At 39.2% G+C, this 15,938-nt stretch overlaps 1 long non-coding RNA gene across 1 annotated transcript in view; it reads right to left on the minus strand.

Moving 5' to 3' along the window:
* LOC311217037 overlaps nucleotides 1-5,846 on the minus strand; it is a 30,315-nt gene extending 24,469 nt beyond the window's left edge. The window contains exon 1 of the long non-coding RNA XR_014619000.1: nucleotides 5,720-5,846. This is a non-coding gene — a long non-coding RNA (uncharacterized lncRNA). The remainder of the gene's footprint in view (nucleotides 1-5,719) is intronic.
* Between the last annotated feature and the right edge of the window lie 10,092 nt (nucleotides 5,847-15,938).

Raw genomic sequence — 15,938 nt, forward strand, 5'->3', positions numbered from 1 at the left:
AATGTTTCTGGGACCTCGGGGGAATCTTTGTTCTTGGCTGGGCTCTTGCCCCACTTCATTCTCAGCTGTTTTGCTAACTGAAATATCTTGTATATCAGTTGTCTAAGATGGCTAGACACAAGTTAAATCCTGTTCCCTTCATATACTCAGTGGCCCATCCCATTGTTTCTAAAAGTACGTTGGTCCATTTGTCAAACTATGGTTTGTCACTCCATTTATCCATAAAATTTAGAAAAGTTTATGGTATGACACCAGGTGACAAGACCATAATGCAAGCTGTCAGGCACATCTGGGGCCAGCACAGATGAAACCAGTGAGAAGTTGTCAGGATGAGTAGGGAAGGTAGTCTCAAAAGATTCCTTATTTTCAAGCTCACTTACACCCCAGTCTTAACGGATTGAAGCAGTAATAGGCAGTTCATAGCTGAGCAAGACACTTCTTTAAAAACAATTGCCATAAGGGAAGCAGACTGATTTTTCTTGCATCTTCTGAAATGGGATCTGTTGTCACAAAAAACTGTACTTGAATAAATGAGGAAAAAAAAAAAAAAAGGTTTAAAATAGGATTGTTCATAGGCGAATGTAACTTTTGAAAATAATTGTTTTACTATATGATTATTATAGGATGTAAAAAAAAAAAAAAAAAAGAGATGCAAGATATTCCGTCCTGTAGTCCCATGGGGGCTGAAAATCCCAGCAGATGAAGGCCAATTCCTGAAGTCGACCAGCACAAAGTAACTTGTTTCAACTGTTCCTGGATAATTCTTTTTGAGGGCACAAAAGCAACTTTTCCCTAAGCAGTTAAGAGGCATTTCAGAATGGATTTATGGGGGAATAAGACTGTCTTGTTAAAGGAAATTTGTGTCCATAGGACTATACGTTATGTTGTGAATATAAAGTGCATTCTTATACACATTGTTTTTTCCCATATAGTTCAGCAAAATGAAGAGCTAAAGATTGTCCTCAAACTTTGTGTGACAGCTCTTCTTTCCCAGAACATCAACAGGCTGGAGAAAGCTATATTCCTTGCTGTTCTCTCTGGTGCTGCCCCAAGTGTAGCAAGCTTACATCAAGGAGTAGCCACCTTATACTAGCTTACCCCAGGAAAGCCCCTGGTGTACCAGTCTGCTGTACACCAAGCAGAGTCACATCACAGCTGCACCCTAGCATTTTCTGTAAAAATGCAACATGATAAGCTGGAATTTACCTGTGACCTAGGAGGGCTATGACAAGCTTCACAACTGTAAACCATTTCACAGCAGTACACCCCTAGTGATTCTCTGGACGACTGAAAGGGCAGCACTGGGTAAGTGGAAGCATCTCTCCTTTCATTCCATAAACTCACATGCAATTCTTCATCTGTGGCTTAGGTATGGATGTGATAATTGCTTAACTGAAAGATTACTGCTGGAAATAAGATAGGGACTGTCGTTTTTCTAATGCCATTGATTATTTTTTTTTTTTAAATAAATGTGTAGTATCATCTCCTGGATTATTTTTATTTTGTTATTAAATTTGTTATTAAATAACTGAAACACAAATTTATGCTGAAAATTTGGCTTTGGCTTTAGCAGGCCATTTTCTACTCAGTATCAAGGAGGTCACTGACATTTTACTCAGCAAGAATGAACTTTCTAGCATGTGTGCTAATCAAAGTTATTGGTCCATTTTATGCAAACTTATGTTTTACTTAATAAATTTCCTCATTGCTGTGTGTCAAAGTCTGCTCTATGCCTATGACGTGTCTAAGGTGACAAGGAGTTGAAGTTCTGCTGTATGAGGTGCTATACTGAGCCCTATCATTATATTTTTAACAATATGAATACAAGTGGGGATTTCAGAAATCTAATATTGGGGAAAAAGTGCATGGAAAGTGTTTTTCCCAGTTATATGCAGATTGACTCAAACCTACTGCAAAACAGTGTGATGGTGGAGCCAACCAGAACAGCAGGAAAATTGTCCCTTTGGAAAATGGTGAATTTTAACAAGGGGCCAAGGGGCATAAGGGAGAATGTTCTAGTTTTCATGCAAAATATTCACTATTCAACTGCCTTCAGAGAAATACAGAGAATTTTGAGTGATTTTACATGCAGAAGGACACAAAGCCACAGGGTGCCCAGTCCCACCACTAGCTTGGGGCCACAACACCAGTGACCCAGCACCACTACACATGGCATCTGAGCAGTGGGGAAGGAGTGTCTGCAAAGCATCCCAAGAAACAAAGCCAATGATTGATCCCTAGTCAGCAGTGCCACTGAGAGAACATTTCCATAGGACTGGGGCAGCAAGCTGGGGTATTGTTGGTGCCCAGGTCTCCATTGCAACAGGCTGTGGGCACGTCCTGGGGATAGGACTAACCTGTCCAAAGGGGTTGTGTTTGCTTCAGTGCACCTGTTAGACCAACCTAAAACCTTCTAGGCAGATGTCTTGCCAGTGGGTAGAGTGGTCTAGGGCACATGCAGACAGGTTTCCTGTTGAGATCATATCTTTGGAGGAGTAGCAAGTGGCAAATTAAGACATATACAGTGTGCAATCATTTAATGTGGTGTAGTGTAACATGATAGAAGTCTAGGGTAATTGTATATCACATCATGTCAGCTACTTCCAAAATACATCCACAGCTCATATACCTCTTACCAGTTCTTTACCATCTGCAACATTATGGCAGATTTCTCTACTTTCTGAAGCCATACTAGGAAAATTACAGATGCTGTATCTCTTACATATCTGTCAGGAAATAATAATAATAATAAAGAGCTTTTAAAAATAAAAAACAACTTCTCAAAATGTAATTAAAAATTAATCACTTCAACTTCAAAATTTTGTTTCAAATTGGGGTGAAAGTTTAATACTAGTCACAATATATCCTGGCTGACTATGACATTTTTCTATTAAAAATATCCTTCAGTATAAAGTTAAAAATGACTGTATTGTTATTATAAATAGTATGGTGCTTATTAATGTGTTAATTAATTAGTTTTGATATGTCTTTAAATAATAAATAAGCTGTCACCACACTCTGGATTAAATCACCTAAAAACAAACAAACAAGCAAACAAAAACCAAAACAGTGAAACCCAAGTCAAAAACACAAACACTGAACTGGAAAGGTTAGGAAGTTGAGTTCACCTCTCTTTTCCCTAGCAATTCTGTTTAAGCAGGGTGATGAACAGGAAAAGAGACCTTTTAAAGACTCCCATGACCTCTCTGTGCTTTACTGGGAGTTTAACACACTGGAAAAGACAGCTGACCTGAGCTGCAAAGTGTTATAGATTTACAGAAGGATCAGAATTTTCTGAGACATCCTTAAAGTCATACCTCAATGTTAATTTTTAAAGAACAAAGTCAAGAAGAATCAGTACAAATTCAGAGACAGTTTAGTGCAACTGAAGCTGAGATATTGTGATGTGTGATTTAAAGAGCTCATAAAAGCAGACAGTTGGCTTTAGAATCTATGGAAAGCAATAAAACAGTTGAAAATTCTCCCAGTTGCAAGGCCTTTAGATTTCCTTATCTTAAATTCTCTGGTTAAATCCCTGGAGCAAATTGCAAAACACATTATGGGAGTTTTGTCTTTCAGCCTAGGAGCTCCAGGGGCATTTTCCTGGCCCCTCTCTCTGACCCCCTCCGTGCATGGTGACTCCACCATAGGGGAGCTTGTCTTGGCTGCAGTGTCTAGACATTCCCAGCTACTACCCCTCCTGACAGTCTCATGCCAGTGGTAATTTAAAAATTGTTTGGGATAGGCTGTGCCTCATAGACACAGGGAGCCAATAATAACCCCCAGTTCAGTGACCCTGGTCGGAGCATCAAAAAGACAGTAGAGGCAGCCTCAGTTCAGCACTGGGTCAGGAATTGTAACCTCCTCTGACCTTTCTTGTAGATTTAAAATTGTTTTGAGAAAGAGAAGAATAAAAAAGATACGACTCCAGGCAGTTCTGAAAAGTACTGCAGCTTCCTGTACTGTACACACATATATAAGTAACATGTTTAAACAGATGTACCTCTGGCTGACCTGAAAAATTAGGATTTAGATACTTTGTACATTTTTAATGGAGTGCACATTGCTTCTACTTACTTTGAAAACTTTGAAGTGAAAAGGCCATGTATGAAAACATCATGTTCACTGTATTTAATAGCAAAGAGGAAAAAGAAGGGAAGCTAAGATTTTTTTTAAAATGGACAATGACCTAAGTAAAATCAATTAAAATAAATAAACATATCAATCCAAACCAAAACAAACAAAAAAGCAACAACCCACTGCTTTATGTGGATTTTTCAGGTGTATTACAGAAGACACTGTCCGTTGGATAAGCTGTGTATACCACATGAAAAAACTTAATGCCAATATCACTAGACAAATTGCCTCGTAAGAGAAAATGCATGCAATTGGATGCTGGTTGGTGTTCAAAGATTTCCTTTGTGTACACAGTATTTGCAGTCACAACTAATAAAACCAAGTATACTAACACTTTATTTGTGGCTTTGGTTTTTGAATTGCATAATGGTGACTAACATTTTCTTAAAACCTACTTTATAGTGTTTACTTAGCAGAATTTTCATGCACTGTACCTGGAAAGTATGAAATGTACTTTGTGTGTTTCCAAAGGGTTATGAAGTCTCAGGAAGAGTTTTACCAATTTATAGAAGGAGAGTGGAGAGTGTTTCTCCTTTCTGGGTTTTTATATAGGCTGGTATAGATCAGAAACACATTAGCTAGGAGAGGGAAGGGAAGAGTATAAAGTGTCAGGAATTCTCAATGAAACTTAAAAGTACAGTGCAGGCAGATGAACTGCAAACTCCAGAAGAACTATGTACATATTTTAGAGGGCCAAGCTCTGTTTAACAAGACCAAGAAAGTTAATGTTATTGCTGCTTACAAAAGATAAAATAAGTCTCTGTCACACAGCAGTGCTCAACACCGACATGACATGGTAGCACCCTGAGATCTGTGCCATTCCCAGACACAGCATTCCCACTAAGGAGGATTCATGATTGATTAGTTTCTGTAACTCTTCATTGGCCAAGCACAGCTCCATCCTAGAGAGGCACTGGAAACCTCTGTGAGCTGTTGGCCTTGAACTAAACATTTATTGGTAATATATCCGGTGTTGTTGCTATGTCAAAGTTATTACTTAAGACTCTCCTCAAACACAGGCAGCTGTCTCTATACTTTCAGACAGTTGATTCTTTTCCATTTATATTCTAAAACCATCTCCGAAATCTTTAGAGATACACATTTTTTAATTATTAATTAATTAATTAATTAATTTTTATTGAAAGGCTACAGCCTGATCTAATCATAGTGCAGTAGACAGGGGCCATACAGTCACATCTATAATTTCCTAATCCAGTCCTGGCAAGGCTATGCTTTTTCCATCTAAAGTATTATTAGAAGGATATTCCTCCCTGAACAGATTTTATTTAACTAGAGGTATGTTTGTCAGTGTTCTCACTGTGCAAACTACTGGTTTGGAGTTAAGTTCTTTAAAAGACAACTCTTAGGTACATTTCCTGACGACTTCCTATTCCCATAGACTAGGACAAGAGAGGGATTGCAACATTTAATGTCATCTCTGAGTGAGCTGTCACCATCTTTGCTTGCCAGAAGCCACCCATATTGCAAATGCTTATTATTTTTATTTTTCTTCAGCCTTCTCAGGCAGCAGTATTTATTGTAGAAAAGGAATTGAAAGAAGCAGGCAATTCTGATGTCCTACCTTTCTCAGACTGCAGTCCATGGCATGGCCAGCACTTGCCCAGAAAAGGAACAAGAATCTGAAAAACATCAGTAAAAAGAGGAAAAACAGATTCATAAGACTCCAAATACGAGGGCATAGCACTGTGTGCTCAACCAAGGTTGCAGGGGGCTGGGAAGCAATCATGACTAGCATCTGCAAATGCAAGAAATGTGATTCAGTGTAACAGAGCCAAGCAGGCACTGCTGCACTGGGCCCCTGGCTGAGAGGCACATTCCTGCACAGGATTCATGAGCCTCACTCGTCACTGAAGGTCCCACTCAGGTTTCTCTGGGTTCATATCTCCCATATTATGCTGCAAGTTTCCCTCCATGGCTACATACGTAAAAGACTGAAATGAGAATCCAATTAGTCTTTGAAGTTAATAATAATAATAATAATAATAATAATAATAATAATAATAATAATAATAGGGGTAGTACTAAGACTAATGATGTCTCTGGTAACTACTGCACTACTGGTGCTAATAATTAGTTGCTGTAATTCTAATATTGTATTAGCAGTGTAAATAACTAAATCAGCATGAGAATATCCCGTAGGAAACCCAGGCAACCAAAACAAAATCACTTCTAAAAGTTAACATCAAATTGATTAATTTTTAAGGCCTGAATTTCTTCTTCCCATGGGGGCTAAAATGGGAGAGAGAGAGGTTAGACCCAACTAGATGCTATTGTGTTTCTATGGCAACATTGTGTTTCAAGTAGCCTCTGCCATTACCAATGACTGGTAAAAATACTAGTCAATGATCGCCAAGAGAAGTAGCAACACATAAATGCAGAAAATCCTTAAATCAAAGAAACACACAGAAATAAGAGATGGAAACAACCTGTTAGATCAACTTGTTCCTTCCTCAAGGCCCTGTGCAGTATTATTAACATTCTCAAGAACCTTGAAAAATCTTAAAAATTCTATCCAGGACACTTGTGAAAACTTATGAAGGGGCAAGTAATTTCTCAAGACGTTATAAAAAAAATCTTCCAAATCCACTTTCAGCAAGTACTGTACTTTTCAGAAAGTACATGCACTGTACTGCATACACTTAAGCATCATGTATTCCAGCATTTGGAAAATGGGATGCATGAGAGAGGTTTCAGGTTATTACTAACCCTAGCACTAGTGCTTTTACCAAAGATAAGACCTCCTTCAGTGTCAGCTATATTCCACTGAATTCTCTCCCCAGGAACAGCTTTCTGTAAAAAGTATTTTGAAGATCCTACATTTCATTTGTTGCTGGCTATCCATTTAACCTGGTAGGTTTCCAGATGTCACACTGATGAACTGCAGAATAAACTTTAAAGAGAAAGAAGACATTTTAGATAAGTATTTGTTTTAAAATTATAATTCCATGTCTGTTTTATTATTATTATTATTATTTATTAAATGTGAAGAAAAGGATTAGGCTATCTCAGAACTTGTAAGTCCTGTACTTGTCCTTTGTTTAGCTAGGGTGCAGCACATTCTTAGAGGAAATGAAAGCCATATCTCATAGCTTCTAACTACCTCAGAAGTATTGATGGAAAGTAGAGAAACTATATTAATTTGTAACAGGAAGCATAAGGTGCAAGGTATCAGTTTGAATCTTTATTTTTCAGTACCATTTTACACAAAGATAGGACTGGGGAAAAAGCAAACAAAACAAAACAAAAACAAACAACCAAACCAAACCAAACCAACTAACCAAACAAAAAATGGGGTCATGATCTCCACAAGCAGAGATAAACATGAAATTTTATTGCCATAAATCCCATGATAACACATGGTCTCTGTCACTATGTAACTCACATCCCATATCATAGAATCATAGAATGGCTCACATTGGAAGGTACCCTAAAGATCACTAACTCCAACCTTCCTGCCATAGACAACTAGATCAGGCTGGCCAAGGCCCCATCCAGCCTGGGCTTGAACTCCTCCAGGGATGAGGCATCCATAACCTCTCTGAGCAACCTGTTCCGGTGCCTCACTATCCTTACAGTGAAGAATTTCCTCCTAATGTCTGTCTAGTCTAAATCTATCCTCTTTTAGTTTAAGTCCATTCCCCCTTGTCCTATCATTATCTACCCAAGTAAAGAGTCCTTCTCCATCTTTTTTATAAAACTCCTTTAAGTATTGAAAGGCTGCAATGAGGTCACCTAGGAGCCTTCCCTTCTCCAGGCTGAACAGCCCCAGCTCTCTCAGCCTTTCTTCATAGTAGAGGTGCTCCAGCCCTCTAATCACCTTTTTAGCCCTCCTCTGGACTCGCTCTAACAGGTCCACATCTTTCTTGTGCTGGGGGCCCCAAACCTGGACATAGTACTCCACGTGTGGCCTCACAGGGGCATGCATATCCCAGGCCATCAGAATATAACACAGAAGATACAGTTGGTTTCAGAACCCATACAATTTTGTCTCACTCTTGGTACAAGATTCAGGCTTCCCAGCATCTGAGAGAATTCAGCAATGGTAATTAATGGGCTGTTTCTAAGCAACACAGTGTTTAAGTTGGAGGAGATCTCCATAGTTGGACTGCTTTTACAAGAGGTCAAATGTATCTGATGAAATTAAAATTTCCCACTTCATAAGGGGGATGCTTTCTCTGTTCAAAGGTGGTTCTTTCCTCTCCATCTCAACCTACTTTCTTTCTGAGGATGTTTTTTGGCATGGTTCCTCCATGATGTGTGTTTGATGAATAACACCCCAGGTAAACATGAAAACCTTGTGTGATTCTGGAGGCTTTTGGTAAACCTGAGAGCTTGCTTGGATATGTCACAATACTCCAAATCTCTCCCATAGTCATATGAAAAAATTCAAAGTAAAACATGCAAAATGTTCACAATCAACCATGTCTAACAAAGAAAGATAACTTCAGCCATTAAAGTGACTTGTATGTTTTGACCTTCTGGGGCAAATATGAAAATCTGACAAGCTCTTTGCATTGCCTACCATTGCTCTGTATTTCAGGTTCTGTCTGCCATGTATTTGAACAAGATCCAATACGTCCATTGATTACCTTAAAAAGAGAAAGAGAGAGAGTGTGTGTGTGAGAGAGAGAGAAGGATAGGGAGATCAGGGCACTATTTGAAAAACCAATCAATTATTAAATAATACTGAATAAGAACCAGACCATCGTAGTCAGTGATTTGAAACAGCTGGCAAGAAAAGGATTTCCTTGAATCTACCACAGAGAATTATAATAGGGATTGTATCTGTATAAGAGATCACTGCATTGATTCCATGACAGACTTATATTTTGTCCCATGACCCACAAGCTGCAAGAAAAGAGACAAGAGAAGATGACAAATAGGAAATAAGGAAAAAAAAAAAAAAAAAAAAAAAAAAAGAATTAAAAAAACAGCAGCATTTTTTGCTTCTCTTTCAGCTTTATTGTTTTTGCTAGTTGTGACTGTTGTTATAAAAATGCAGTCATCAAATAGCTTTGGTTAGGTAACATGCTGATACGAACTTGGAATTTTATAACAGTATCTGGTGGAGATTACTCTGATAATTTCAGTTTTCTATATTCAGAATTGCCTTGTTACACAGGAAGCCATAGGAAATGCCCTCATCTTGTGGGTGCCAATGTATCTTAATGTACCGGACTGTGCAAAAGCACACACATTCCAATCTAAGGAAAATTTAAAAAAATAAAATAAAATAAAAAATCATTCAAGCAGTATAAGACTGGAGAAATTTACCTATTTTTGTTCTCACTAAGGCAAAGCATTTGAAGGCATGGTGATGGAAGCCTGTGCCCTTTTACCATGAGTGATTTAGACCTAGCAGGCCAAATCCTGCTCTTAGATAAAACTGTGTTGCTCCAGAGTAATTTACTAAAGCCTATGGGATTAATGTATGTTTGCTTAGGTTAAGGGAAGATATGTCTCCTCCATAGGTATTATATGCTGTCTTAATACAGAGCTATGACCCTAAGCACGATTTCATCATTGGCACGTATATATCCTAAATGAGGACTACCTTTACCGTGGCATCAAGTTATTACTGTGCTACACAGTTACCCAGGTAGCCACACTTGCAATGTCTGTAGCTCTATATCTACAGCAGTTGATGTCACTGAACACTTGTGAACTGGCTGCATATTGGCAATATGAGGTAGAAGGAAAACAATGTCTCCTTGCCCCGCTTATCTGCTTCTCCCAGATGCTCTCTGTCTGTGAGAGCTCAGTGACGTGCCAGGACAGTGCAATACTCACTTCGGTTTCCAGTGATCTGCCCCTCATCTGTCACAGTTATACTGCCGAGGTGCATCCCAATCCTTTCCAGCCCTAGTGGGGCTGGCAAGAGGCCACTCCTACACAGAAAACTGCCAGGAGAATAGCTCTTCTTTAAATATTAATCCAAGCTATTAATTCCATCAACAACTCCTACCTGGAATAATGCTCCAGGAATAATACTCAGCCTCTGACACAGAAGTGCTGGGATCTCTGCAGTTTGCTTTTCTTGAAAACATCTATTGATCACCCTTGGCCTCTCAAGAAAAGAAAATAAGATACCTCATCCCATATTTTTATTTCCATATTTTATCCCATCTTCTGGTCTTTCCAAGTGTAGGACACTGTTCAGGTTTATATTCAGGACTGACTCCTCTTCTGGTAAACAAACACGAACTTTGAAGCCAGACCAGACTGGGATCTCATTACCAGGCCAGTTGCATTCCTAGTGGAAACAAGTCTTATTTTATTTATAGATAAGAAATAAAAAAGTAGTATTGCCTATTATCCCAAGGGCATTGTTTACATTAATTTAGCAACTGCTTCCAAGGAGCTACAGAGTTCAAGAGCATTGCTAAACAGTGACAGCCCACCCTGGATTGAGTTACTGACAGAATTACAGCTGACACTAAGAACTGCTTGAAATGTCTTGAGGGGAACTGCAGACAATGGGCTGCATTATTAAGCAGAATAAAGGTGAAGTTACAGGGGATACTTGAGACCAAGAAAGGCAGAGTCAGTGAGTCTGCCACAATCATTGGCTATGGCTATATTATCAGCTAGCAGAGACCCCAAACCCAGACCAAGGAAAGGAGGAGTTAAAAATGAAATTCTAGTAAGCCAATTTGCTGAAACGTCAGCAATTTTTATTCTTTCTTCTCCCAAGATGGAGCCTCACATTGGATCATCAGATATATTCTTTGCATAATGTGTTGTGTTGTTTTTTGTTTTTTGTTTTTTTTTTCTATCAATACCTTCCTTTTGCATAAAGAAGTTTCCATTGCAAAGAAATTTCCATTCTGAAGCTGAACATCTTTCCCCAAAGCCTGAGTCACTGTAATCTCAAAAATCTTATAGTAGTCCTGTCAAGAGTGAGCTAGCAGAGGGTATAAATTAATGGTCTACTCATTCAAAAATGTAGAAGCTCAAACTTTCTCCTAAGAGTCCTGGAAAGTACATCTGGCTACATGAAGACTTGATCAGTCAGAGTCATGCCCACATAATCTCCATCTCAGCACAGATTCACAGCTGTAAGAACACAAGTCCAAGAACATGTGTGTTATTACGTGTGTGTTCGTACACATGTATGTTATTTCACATGTGTGAAATTAAAGCAGTAGCTTTCTAATGAGCAGATAGCCCTATCGAAGTCCGCAGATCTGAAATGATATCATAACAGTTTTACAAATTTCTACTCTTGGAGAAACTTCCATTAGAGTGACAGAGATGACATAGTGGACCAGGTCTAGTAAATATCTATAAATTCGTAGTTAAATGAGTTCAAAGGGTCAAGTTTTTATATGGAAATTCTGCCTGTAATTGATTCTCATTTTGGCTAGTAACTTATTGTCAGTATCTAATTATCAACCTATAGTTAACCCCCACACACCAATTTAAGCTAACACCAGGCCTTCATGTGTGGCTTGAAACTGGTCTACAGCTTTTTCCATTTGCTGACCATTCTTATGTTCACTTATGTGAGGCATTGAAAAAAGAAATGTTATCAGAAGTGAATAAAGGGATTTATCTTACATGCCCTCTAGGCTTTTGCTCAAGGAGGGAAAAAAAAAGACGGAGGAAGACAGGACAGAGAGAATTTCAGGGTACCCAATTATTTAGAAGAAAGATCTGTTAACCAGGATATGAACAGCCTGGCTATCATTAGAAGTGCTGCCATAGGAATTACCTTGTCATATGGACTGCATTTGTAGAAGTAAACATATGAACTATAATGCATAGTTCTTGGTTCAATTTTCAGTGTAGTCAATGGGTTAGATACGGTTTAAATGTATCTCTGCCCAAATATTTTAACACACATGGACAGTCACAAGAGGCATAGGCTTCAAATCACAAAAAGATTGTTTGGACAAGCTTTGGAGCAGCAACACTGTTTTATCAAAATATAAACAAAAAAAGAACTTCTTATACTGCATTTTCAGTTCTGTTTTCAAGAAGCCTCCCTCACACAGAATGAGAATTTGCCTCAGACTACACTATGAGCAGAGACCTCCCCACCATAATCAGGAAGTAGTTAGGGAATGCCTAGCCTTATAGTGATTAAATCACACCCAAGCATCCTCCCTGGGTAGGCACATGAGGAATGTTACCTGGACATTCCCAAAGCATGTCAGAGTTAAAAAGCAGAGGGTGTGAGTATCACAACAGCAGGATGGCAGGCCCATCATGCGGGGGCAGTACCTGGGGTTGGTTGGCAGCTAACAAGGTCTGAGCACTCCTAGGTCAGACAGCATTGAAGCAGGTTTCACTAGTAGGAGTTGATTGTAAGCTTCTTAGATAGGTCTGAGTTCATCGCTGCTCCCACAAACCTGACATGCTTCATTGTGGAGAAGTGCAGGACTGGAGGGCTGCTGACACTTCTTGTACTGAGAAAGGTGGAGGAGCCATTCCAAAGCCATACTTCTATCTTTCAAGTCCATCTGCCATAAGCACATTCATTCTCCTTTTGAGTTCATGTGCAATGAACAGTTAAACAGCAAAAGCATTTCTAGTAAGGGAGCTCCAAAATACATGGAAGTGAACTTCCATGATCATACGTTATAAGCTTTTGCACCAGATTTCTTAACTTGATCTCTATAAGAAAGAACATATTAAAGTACCACAGAAACTGTCTGACCACTCCCTGGTAAGCAGCATAGCTTGAATTCCAAGTACTAGTAACCATTAGTGCAAAAGATGGAAAAGCATTTCAGTTATTCTTTAAAAAAAAAAAAAAAAGCACAATACCTTCATGGTATTTCACAGGCAGAAAATTAGAATAAATTTGTCAACTAGCTATTTGCTGCAAATTCTCTAGAGTTTTCATATTAACTAAATTAACTAAACTAAAAAAATCAGGCACATAATGAAAAAAAAAAAAAAAAGAAGAAATGAAAATGTTTAGTTCAGATTCTGATATCAAAGTTTATTTATCATGGGGATACTTCACAATTTGTGCATTTTAGTGGGTGTGGTGAAATTCCTTTCCAAGACAGGTGTGATATTTTCTTGGCAAGTATTAAGTGAAGGCAGCAATATGTTATCAATAGTGTTGAATGAATCTCTTGTCAGTAATTAGCTATTAAAGCATAAAAGTCTTGTGCTGTGCTAGTGGTAGAGGTTTATTGCATTGTGGGTAGGGACAGTGGTCAGATTTTTCCCATTTCACACATACATGTAGCTCTTCACTAGATATACCAGCACTTGACCATTTTGTGGAGCTCTATATGAAATGTAGTCAGATGAGTTTCTTTTACTGCCCCCATGTCAGGACAGTTCTCAGCCTCCTGAGTAAATCTACAGAGAGCAATAAAGCCCAATTGTCCAACCAAGCTCAGCAATTGTGTCAAAGCACTATCAGGGGGTTCAAAATCATTTTTCACTCAGTGTTCATTATGAGTAGCTATGCTCTACTTTAAAATTCTTCTCTACCGCAAATATACATCAATACTATTCTAGAATTATGAGCAGAAGGCAAAAAATGCCTAAATGATAATTCTGCTGCATACTTCAGCTGGGGCTTGAGATGCAAACATGTGCAAGAATTAGCAACCTGTCAGAAGTAAGCACATGTCCTACAGCACCTCTCAGCAGAGAGAGAGAGCAATAGCAGGTAATGTGATCACATTACAAATTACTTCATTTTTTGCTTAACTGACCTCAGAAGGAAGACATTAAAAAGTCTTAAAAGTGCAACTTTTTTCTTTTGCATTAGAGAACATCGCCAAAATAAAATGCAGAGATAGAGCTAAAGATTGAATTCCAGAGGTCAAAATCAGCCTCAGAATCAAATAACAAGCTGAAGGAGGAAACAGCCATTGATGTTGAAGGGCAGCCACCAATGATCTCTCCCCTTCTCTCCTTGTTGCTGGAAGGTAGCAAGTCCTGGTCTATCTGTTATAGCACAGACAACAGCTGCTGAAATGCACACCTCCTGTGCTGCCCCACTACCCCAACCACCAGCCCTCTCTGGAAAAGCTTTTTATTTTCATGTGAGGGGGGTGAAGGAGGGAGGTTAGATGAGAAGGTATATTATTCTATCTATTTATTTATATACAATGATGTGACAACTTGCTGAGATCAATTTCTCATTTACTGGGATGACCTACCTACTAATTTCATAAGTCTCATTGAAGCGAGTGGAGCTGGCCACTGCAAACCCATGCTGCTATTGTGGGGTAGACTACCCCCTACCATATCAGGGGAAAATCTTCCCAATTTAGCACACATGTTCTGGCAGGACATCTGATCTAAATTAGAATAGGCCTTTGCGGGGTTCCCTTGCTCAGCACTGAATTCCAGTTGTGGTAAGCCACTAACAATGTTACACCTAGTTTCTAATTTGGACGTATTTTACATTTCAATATATTACGTCTGAATGTTGAAAATTGCTACAAGAAGTGAATTTGTTCCTATTCCATCAGTCCACCTGCAGTGCAGTCAGCCTACAGAAAGACAAGATTTGATATAAACTGCCTCTTCTACTGCCAAGGCATATAGAAACAGAAGACATGCTAAGTGGAGGGAAGACATACAGAGGAGAGCTGGCCACAGACACTGGGCCTGTCTCTCCCAACAGTCAGACAAGACCCTTCAATGATGCTTCTTAAAAATAGTTGTTTTTGTTGTTGTTGTTTTTGTCAAAAAGTATCAAAAATTTCTATTTTGATGAGCCTTGTTTTTTCTCTCAAGTTTTTCAACTGCAAGGGAAACTCACCTCGAGTACTGTGTGCAGTTCTGGGCACCACAGTATAAAAAGGACATGAAACTGTTGGAGAGTGTCCAGAGGAGGGCTACGAAGATGGTGAAAGGCCTTGAGGGGAAGACGTATGAAGAACGGCTGAGGTCACTGGGCCTGTTCAGCCTGGAGAAGAGGAGGCTGAGGGGAGACCTCATCACAGTCTACAACTTCCTCGTAAGGGGGTGTCGAGAGGCAGGAGACCTTTTCTCCATTAACACCAGTGACAGGACCCACAGGAACGGGGTTAAGCTGAGGCAGGGGAAATTTAGGCTTGACGTCAGGAGGGGGTTCTTCACAGAGAGGGTGGTTGCACACTGGAACAGGCTCCCCAAGGAAGTGGTCACTGCACCGAGCCTGTCTGAATTTAAGAAGAGATTGGACTGTGCACTTAGTCACATGGTCTGAACTTTTGGGTAGACCTGTGCGGTGTCAAGAGTTGGACTTGATGATCCTTAAGGGTCCCTTCCAACTCAGGATATTCTATGACCTTCTATGACCTTCTATAGAAAATATTTAATTTTTAAATATTATTTTCAATGTTTTATAGCACCTGCTTCATTTTTATTTTATTTGCAATTTTTATCATATTTCAGGGCATGGTCTCACTGCCCACCAACACTCCTGAGAACACTGCTGATGTAGGCAGGCAGGTCTTTCCTGCAACCCTAAGGACACAATCAACAGAAACTCTTCTCACTTCCTGCACCTCCAGTCCACCAAGTTCTTAAGTCAAAATCTCTGCAGCTTGTGCTAACCCTTTGAATTGTGAAAGGCTGAAAGCACTGAGGAAGTGCATGGCTTGGCTGATTTATGGTGCAAACTGATTGCTCATATGACTTTGGAAGCATATTCTATGTGCCTAGTACATACACTTGGTCTGACAGTCACAGATTAGGTTTTAATAATCAAATGCTCATTTACTGCTCCACACAAAGCTCTAGACACAAAGTCTAGGTGAGATACTCAGAGCTTAACTAACATGCACACTCTCAAATTTATCTGCAGGCTGTATGGT

The sequence above is a fragment of the Netta rufina genome, assembly GCF_964035555.1.
Source record: "Netta rufina genome assembly, chromosome: 20".
Lineage (NCBI taxonomy): Eukaryota > Metazoa > Chordata > Aves > Anseriformes > Anatidae > Netta > Netta rufina.